This window comes from Cannabis sativa, chromosome 6, assembly GCF_029168945.1.
Source record: "Cannabis sativa cultivar Pink pepper isolate KNU-18-1 chromosome 6, ASM2916894v1, whole genome shotgun sequence".
NCBI classification, from domain to species: Eukaryota; Viridiplantae; Streptophyta; class Magnoliopsida; order Rosales; family Cannabaceae; genus Cannabis; species Cannabis sativa.
In genome coordinates, this window is record NC_083606.1 from 17,122,464 (window position 1) to 17,131,175 (window position 8,712).

Below are 8,712 nucleotides of genomic sequence, written 5' to 3' on the forward strand. Positions count from 1 at the left end.
TTCTTTTTTTTTTTGTTTAATATTATAATAATAAATATTTTTTTGTTCAGTTATAAAATTATGAATTATCATTCATTTTTTTTTCGTTCTCTAATTTATTTAATACTTTTTATCATCACTATTAAGTAAATTAATTGAACTCTTATTTTTAATTCTCATAAAAAATTTACTATAAGTACCATCATTATATTACTTTCTTAGTAGTTTTTTACTCCATCGGTGAGTTTTTTTATCTCATTATATTTTTTCCATTATTTCTATTTTTTTTTATATATTTTTTATTGATTTAACGATGAAATCAAACGTTTTAATGTCAGAAAAGAAAAACTGTCAAGCGGTGACTGAGTCAGTAGGATCATGGTGGTCTTGAGGTCATTATCGGTAGCCTGAGATGGTTGTGATTGTAATTAGAATTTAGTAATGGTGGTGCATCTAATGTGCAAGATGGCCCATTACCATTAAGGGTGGTGAAGGTAGATTGAGGTTTTTTTTTTGTGAAATTTATTTAATTTTTTTCTTCATAAATGAAATTTTAAATTGTACATATTTTATATGTCATTAAATATTAATTTCTTATTTTCAAATAATCAATAGGTTTTAATAATTTAATTCTTTAATTGCTTGCTATTAATTAGTTTTTTTTTTCTTTTTTATAAAAATGGGTTTCTTCTTATTATTTTAAATATTAATTGCATTTCTCTATTATCATTTATTTTTTAAAATATAATATTTATAGTAAGTTTTCCTTTCTTGTGTCAACTTTAAAATTTAAGTTGATTCAATTAAATACATACTGTCACAATCAATATCATCAATATATATTAAGGAAAGCATCAAGCAGTTACGGTGGCACTCTATAATCCTTTCAATCAATTTTTTCTTCTTTGTTAAAATTTTACATTTTTATCTATTTTATATTCATTTTGATAATGAATAATTAATAACAATAATAATAAAATTATAATTACAACTTTTCACTTATTCATAACTTATTTACAATTATTACATATTTATCACTAACATAAATAAAAAAAATTAAGTTACAACTTTTTCACTTCTCTACAAACCTTTTTATTGTTGCATGTTACCCACTACACATATAGATACAAATTTGAAGAACATATACAATATTAATATACTCTAACCACGAAAGTGAAATACAAAGATACATACCTCTATCATTTCTCTTTTATACAATTTAGAGATACATATATAATCAGGTATAATTTCCTTCGTTCTTTTCTTTGTGATGTCTTTCAATGAATTATGTATATATATATAATTTATACAATCATATCATAACAACAAGAAAATAAAATACAAAACTACATACATAATAGGTACATTTTTTTTTCTTTTTTTGGGATGTCTTATTAGAATATTTTATTTATGGAAATTATTTTCTAATTAAGGAAATGATTTTCTATTTAAGGAAATAAATAAATAATTGATTTCTGTTAAATGAATATTTTATATTCATTGAATCTGGACAAAATCAATTATGTAATATTCTATATATGGTCAGATTTCTATATTCATTACCTGATTTGATTTCGTAAATTAATTGTCAAAATATTCATACAATTAATGTGGCACAGATACTGATGGAGTATCTCACCTATAAATATAGGGTATCGGTTCCCGAGCTCCTCACTCATTCTGTTCATAACAGCAAAATCCATCTAAAGAGAGTTGAGAAAGCGAGGAAGCCCGATTACCCACACCAACCAGTTTCCTTTGCAGATCAAAGCTTATGTGGGTTTGAAGCTCTAGAATCAATGGCTGGAGGTATTTCGATCCTTATTCATAATATATATATGTTTGATTTAATTCCGCATTTTATACATAAACATATATATTTTAGTTTATACATATAAATGTCTAACAGTTGGTATCAGAGCGGATTATATATCTCTGCCTTGATTTATTTTGAATTTCATATATATATATATATATATATATATACATACGGGGTTTTCCATTTATAATATAAATTATGTATATTTTTATATATATACCTTCATATTATATAATCCCGATTATATATATTTATACTCAATTTATTTTTATATATACATATACATATTCATATTCATGTTCATTCGTATATATATATTTATAAATGTACGGTGTATATACGTGTATATATGTTTATATATAATACTCAATTAATTCTTGATTTTATTGCATAACATTGATTAGAATATGCTATTCTATCTATTTATCATGTTTTTAAGCAATATAATCACTATATTCGAGTATATATATATGCACATTTTTTGGTTTTTCGTCCGTGACATAAAAAAAAAAAAAGATTTTGTTTGGTTTTGAATCTTTCATGTATTTTTCGATCTTTATGCATTACTGCATTCTTAATATTTGAAAGTAATTTGTGCATGAAGGTGATTTGAAAAACCATAAAAATCTGTGATTTTTCATTAAATTCACGTTGGGACCCGATTTGTTTTTGTAAAATAAAAGTTTCATTTTCATGGGTTTTCGATGCATAAAATCAATATGAATCTCTTAATTTTGGCTTTTTGATTAATTTAAAATCGATTTCATGCATTTTGGACGTCGGAATTAATTTTTCCGATCGGGTGGATAATCGGGTCCGGTTGACCCACGCAGAGATATTCGAGTCAAATTGACCCGGTTTGTTGGAGAAGATGACGCAAAACGACTCGTCGTTTTTCCTTTGTTCTGCCGAAACGACTTGTCGTTTTAAGGAAGTGTCATTTTTTTTTTGGGTAAAACGACATGTCGTTTTCTTCATATAACCAAAAACGACATGTAGTTTTTCAGGGCAGATTTTTCCAAAAAAAAAAAAAAAAAAAAAAAAGGGAAATTTAAGAAACATTTAAGAAAATTCCGAAATTTTATTATTTTGATTTATTTTTTGGAATTTTATTTTATTTCCTTATTTTTGTTGATTTAGTCAATTAAATTACATTTGTTTAAACTTTCCATTCTTATTTAACATATATCTTCATATATTATATGTTATTTAGTAATCAATTATTATGGAAAGTTTTTAATTTGGTAAATTAATTACATGCTTTATTTTTACATGTAATTACAATAATTGTGATATTTTAAGAATGTGAATATTTAATTATTCTACAATTAAGTGCGCAATTATTATATTTATTTACCAATTAAGTAATTTATTGATTAAATTAATTGATAATCTGCCATTAAGTATATTTTTTAATTTTGCATTTAATTCATTTCATATAATTAATTGTACTAATTTGTATATTTACCTTATTTATACAAATTTATTATTAGTGCAAACATTTAAGATATTATATGGTCATAAATGCATAATTAATTATATATTATGAAATTAAGCATTTAATTTATCATCATACAATAATTGTATTAATTTGTATTTATTTGGCAAACTTATTTTTAATACAATTAATTTTGATTTGTATGATTTAAATGCTATACATAAATTCCTTTTATAGTGCTAGATATATTTAGAAATATTCAAACATTAAGATAGGTTGAATATTTTATATAGCACATTAAGTTTCATAAAACTTCATAAAATTATTCATAAAATATTCATAAAACTTCCTAAAATGAATAAAATATGTAACGCCCTAATGCTAAGGCACGCTACAGTGCTTTTTCAATAATTGTGCGATCTTTGCTAATCAAAGAAATTTCTCGAAAAACGTGTCAAATTAAAACTTTTGCATTAAACATTAAACTTTGTAATTTAATAAAATATTTACAAGTGCCGGGATCCCGATTTTTAAAACTTTACAAACTTTACTTTTAAACATATATTCCAAAATATACGGATTTACAGGTCGCACAGCGACATTCAAAATACAACTCCCAGATGTCCCGAGACCGAACACTCCAGGTCACGCTGCTTGACATGTACAATCTCACCCGAGCTCAGGTTCACTCCTGTTCAGCTTTCGCCTTTCCTTTACCTACACATGGAAGCAGAAACTGTGAGTCGACAGACTCAGTAAGAAATGCATATAACATACCATATAATTTCCGACCTGTAAATAGGCGCCCATACACCTATTTACAGAGCTTAACAGATAAGCATGAACGTTCAATACCAGGGTACAACCACTATACCACATACACAACGTACCTCGCTGTACGAGTGTTGGTAGGGTTTATCCCGATCACTGAGTATCACTGAGTGATGTACCACACACCTTAGCATTTTCTATGCTTGTGTTGGTATCACTGTATCGTACTCAAATTAACAATAATCACTGTACCAATACACTCACACAAGTGCTGGTAGTGTTTAACATATTTTAAGCATGCATATATAAACACATATACACACATTCAGATAATCACATCATACATTATACACAGTTCTTACCTGTTTTCCGAATTCAAGTGTCTTTGGCCGACACGAACGGAATTTACGTGCTAGATGGATGCCCTAATCACAAGAATGATAACACAGATGAGTGACTCGCCAAATCACTTTCCGGGACTTAAAACCCGAAACTAAATGTTCCCCTATCACTAAACCTCATGGCAATACCCTATATTACCCAAAATTGGCCAAAACTAGGGTTCTGGAAAAATCCCCAACAGGCAGACCGGATCCAACCGGCATCCCGGTTCTGGGTCACCAACCGGTCGACCGGTTGGTACAGACCACCCAGAACCGGAATTTCGGTTCATCTGCAGAAACCCAAAAAATTCTCCCCCTTGATTCAAATCAAGCCCAATCTTTACCAAACTCTCCAGAGCTCCTAAACAAGGCATACACAATAAAACCCAGCCAGTATTTCACAGAAAAACTCAGTAAATAATAACTTGCCATTAAAGCTTAAAGTTAAAGGTTTTATGCTCAAATTAACACAAAACCTAAATCAACCAACCAAACTAGCTACTATGACTTTTAATCAATTCCAACTAAACCCAGAATTCACCTCCTAATCAACCCAAACCATAACAGCCATTAAAACACCAAACCACAAGCTCAAACTAAGGTAAAACTTAAAGAAAAACATGAAACCAATGTTCTAGGGTTACCTTTGGTTGCTTCTCCTTAAATTTCCAGCTCAATCACAGAGAATTAGGAAGAAAAAGATTGCCCTTGCCCTTGATTTGTCTCAGCCGAAAGAGAGGAAGAGAGAAAGAGATACCTAGGTTGGTTTTTTTTTCTTTAATTTCTTTTCTTTTGATTTTCTAAATTGGGAAAATGAACTTAACTAAACCTTGGCTGAAATTAATTAGATTAGGTGTCACAAACCTAGGGCAGCCACCTATCACTTATTAATTTAAAAGACAAAAATGCCCTTAGACTTAAACTAAGGCATTTCTTTGAAACTAGGGGTAAAATGGTCAATTTCCATAACCCCGCTCAAACCCGATAATTAATTTTCTCTAAAATATTCCCCACTATAAAATAGGGTTCTAAAATTACCCATGTGATTAATCTAGCCATCCATCGCATTTTCCGTTGTCGCCGAGCAAAAATTACAAAATTAACATATTTCACATATAAGCTAAATAATACCCCTAGAGTTTAATAAAATCTCCGAAATTGAGAAATTATAACTCTAACATTTACTTCTAAATATTGGGGTCCACAAATAAATTAATTCACAAATAATAATAAAATAATAAAAATTAGTGCTAATTGCCTTTTCTAATCCACATTACTAGAGCGGTCATTACAATTATCCCCCCGTTAATAGGATTTCGTCCCCGAAATCTAACCTGAATAGCTCTGGATGTTGAGTCCTCATATCTGACTCCAACTCCCAGGTGGCTTCTTCCACTTTACTATTCCTCCAGAGCACCTTAACCAGTGCAATAGTTTTGTTCCGAAGAACTTTTTCTTTTCTATCCAAAATCTGAACAGGTTGCTCTTCATAGGATAAGTCTGGTTGAAGTTCAAGGGCTTCATAACTCAAGACATGAGTCGGGTCTGACACGTATTTCCTTAACATAGAAATGTGAAATACGTCATGAACAGCTGACAATGCTGGTGGTAAGGCTAGCCGATACGCTACCTGCCCGACCTTCTCAAGTATCTGAAATGGCCCAATGAACCTAGGGCTTAACTTACCCTTCTTCCCGAAGCGCCGAATACCCTTCATGGGTGAAACTCGCAGGAAAACATGTTCCCCTGCCTGAAATGTGACATCTCTGCGCTTCGGATCAGCATAATTTTTCTGCCTGCTTTGAGAAGCAAGCATCCGAGCCTTGATCTTATCAATAGCTTCGTTGGTCTTCTGCACTAATTCAGGACCCAGGTACTTCCTTTCTCCTGTCTCGTCCCAATGAATAGGAGAACGACATTTTCTACCATATAGCATCTCATAGGGAGCCATCCCTATTGTACTTTGGTAGCTGTTGTTGTAGGAGAACTCAATTAGTGGCAAGTACTTAACCCATGAACCCTCAAAGTCCATGACACAGGCTCGTAATAGGTCTTCTAAAATCTGGATAGTTCTTTCTGACTGACCATCAGTCTGAGGGTGAAAGGCTGTACTAAACTTTAACTTGGTACCCATAGCCTTCTGGAGACTCACCCAAAACTTCGATGTGAACTTTGGATCCCTGTCTGATACAATAGATTTAGGGGCTCCATGGAGACGAACTATCTCCTTCACATACAATTCAGCATATTGATCCACTGAATATGTAACTTTCACTGGTAAGAAGTGAGCTGACTTTGTGAATCTGTCCACGATAACCCAAACAGAATCATACATCCCTGTGGTTCTAGGCAAACCAGTTACGAAGTCCATTGTGATGTCCTCCCACTTCCATTCTGGAAGGACTAAAGGTTGCAATAATCCTGCCGCCTCGATGTTCGGCCTTAATCTGGCCGGGGTTAAACACTTGGACACGTAGTCCACCACATCTCTTTTCATCCCATACCACCAGAAGTAGGGTTTCAAATCCTGATACATCTTGGTGGTTCCCGGATGCAATGAATATGGAGTGGTGTGAGCTTCATCCAGTATTTCTTTCTTAAGCTCATTCACACAAGGAACACAGACTCGAGCCTTATATAACAACATTCCACTGTTCGAGACTGAAAAACCTCTAGGCCGACCGGCCACCACCTCATCTCGAACTTTAACTAGCTCGGGATCTTCCAGTTGCGCCTTTCTGATTCTTTCCAACAGATCAGATTGGAGTGTTAAATTATGTAGTTTCCCGACCACGAATTCAATTCCTGCACTAACCATTTCCGAGGCTAGCTGAGGAGCTATCATAACCGTAGTACACACTTGACCGGGACCTTTTCTGCTCAAAGCGTCGGCCACAACATTGGCTTTTCCGGGGTGATACAGTATTTCACAATCGTAGTCCTTAACCAACTCCAACCACCTTCTCTGCCTCATATTCAGATCTTTTTGGGTGAAAAAGTATTTGAGACTTTTATGATCTATATAAATTTCACACTTCTCACCGTAAAGATAATGTCGCCAAATTTTTAAAGCAAAAACCACAGCAGCGAGCTCTAAATCGTGAGTTGGGTAACGCTGCTCATAATCCTTCAGTTGACGAGAGGCATAAGCTATGACTCTGTCAGCTTGCATCAGAACGCATCCCAGACCCTGTCTGGAAGCATCACAATACACAACAAATTTCTCTTGATCTGATGGCAAAGCTAACACGGAGCCGTTATCAAACGCCGCTTCAACTCTGAAGCTTGATTCACACTTATCTGACCACACGAATCTCTGATTTTTCTTAGTCAATTCGGTTAGGGGCATAGAAAGCTTAGAAAATCCTTCGACGAAACGTCGATAATACCCTGCTAACCCGAGAAAACTTCGAATTTCTGTCACAGACTTGGGCCTCGGCCAATTCTTCACTGATTCTATCTTGTTTGGATCAACCATAATTCCATTTTTCCCAACTATGTGACCCAAAAAGGATACCTCGGACAACCAGAATTCGCACTTTTTGAACTTGGCATACAGCTTGTGATCTCTAAGTCGCTGTAACACCATTCGGAGATGATGCTCGTGCTCCTCTTCTGACTGAGAGTACACAAGAATGTCATCGATAAACACTATAACGCAGTTATCGAGGAAATCCTTGAACACCCTATTCATGAGATCCATAAAGGCCGCAGGAGCATTAGTCAATCCGAATGACATTACTAGAAATTCATAGTGCCCATATCTGGTTCTAAAAGCAGTCTTCGGTATGTCCTCCTCCCGAATTCTGAGTTGATGATAACCAGACCGTAAATCAATCTTCGAGAACACTGTCTTTCCCTGAAGCTGATCGAACAGATCATCGATCCTAGGCAACGGGTACTTGTTCTTAACCGTCAGCTTATTCAGTTCCCGATAATCAATACACATTCTGAGGGAACCATCTTTCTTCTTTACAAAAAGAACCGGAGCTCCCCAGGGCGATTCACTGGGTCGAATAAACCCAATATCCAGCATCCCCTGAAGTTGCAACTTAAGCTCCTTGAGTTCTGCTGGAGCCATCCTATATGGAGCTTTAGAAACAGGTTCGACTTCAGGTGCCAAATCAATTACAAAATCAATCTCTCGCTGTGGCGGCAATCCCGGCAATTCCTCGGGGAACACATCAAGAAAATCTTTCACTACCCGGACTACCTCAGGCCCAAATGTTTCAGGTCTGCTGGAGTCAAAAACTACCGCTAGAAATCCTACACAACCATTGTATAGTAAATCCCTAGCTCTCAACACAGAAATAACCGGGATC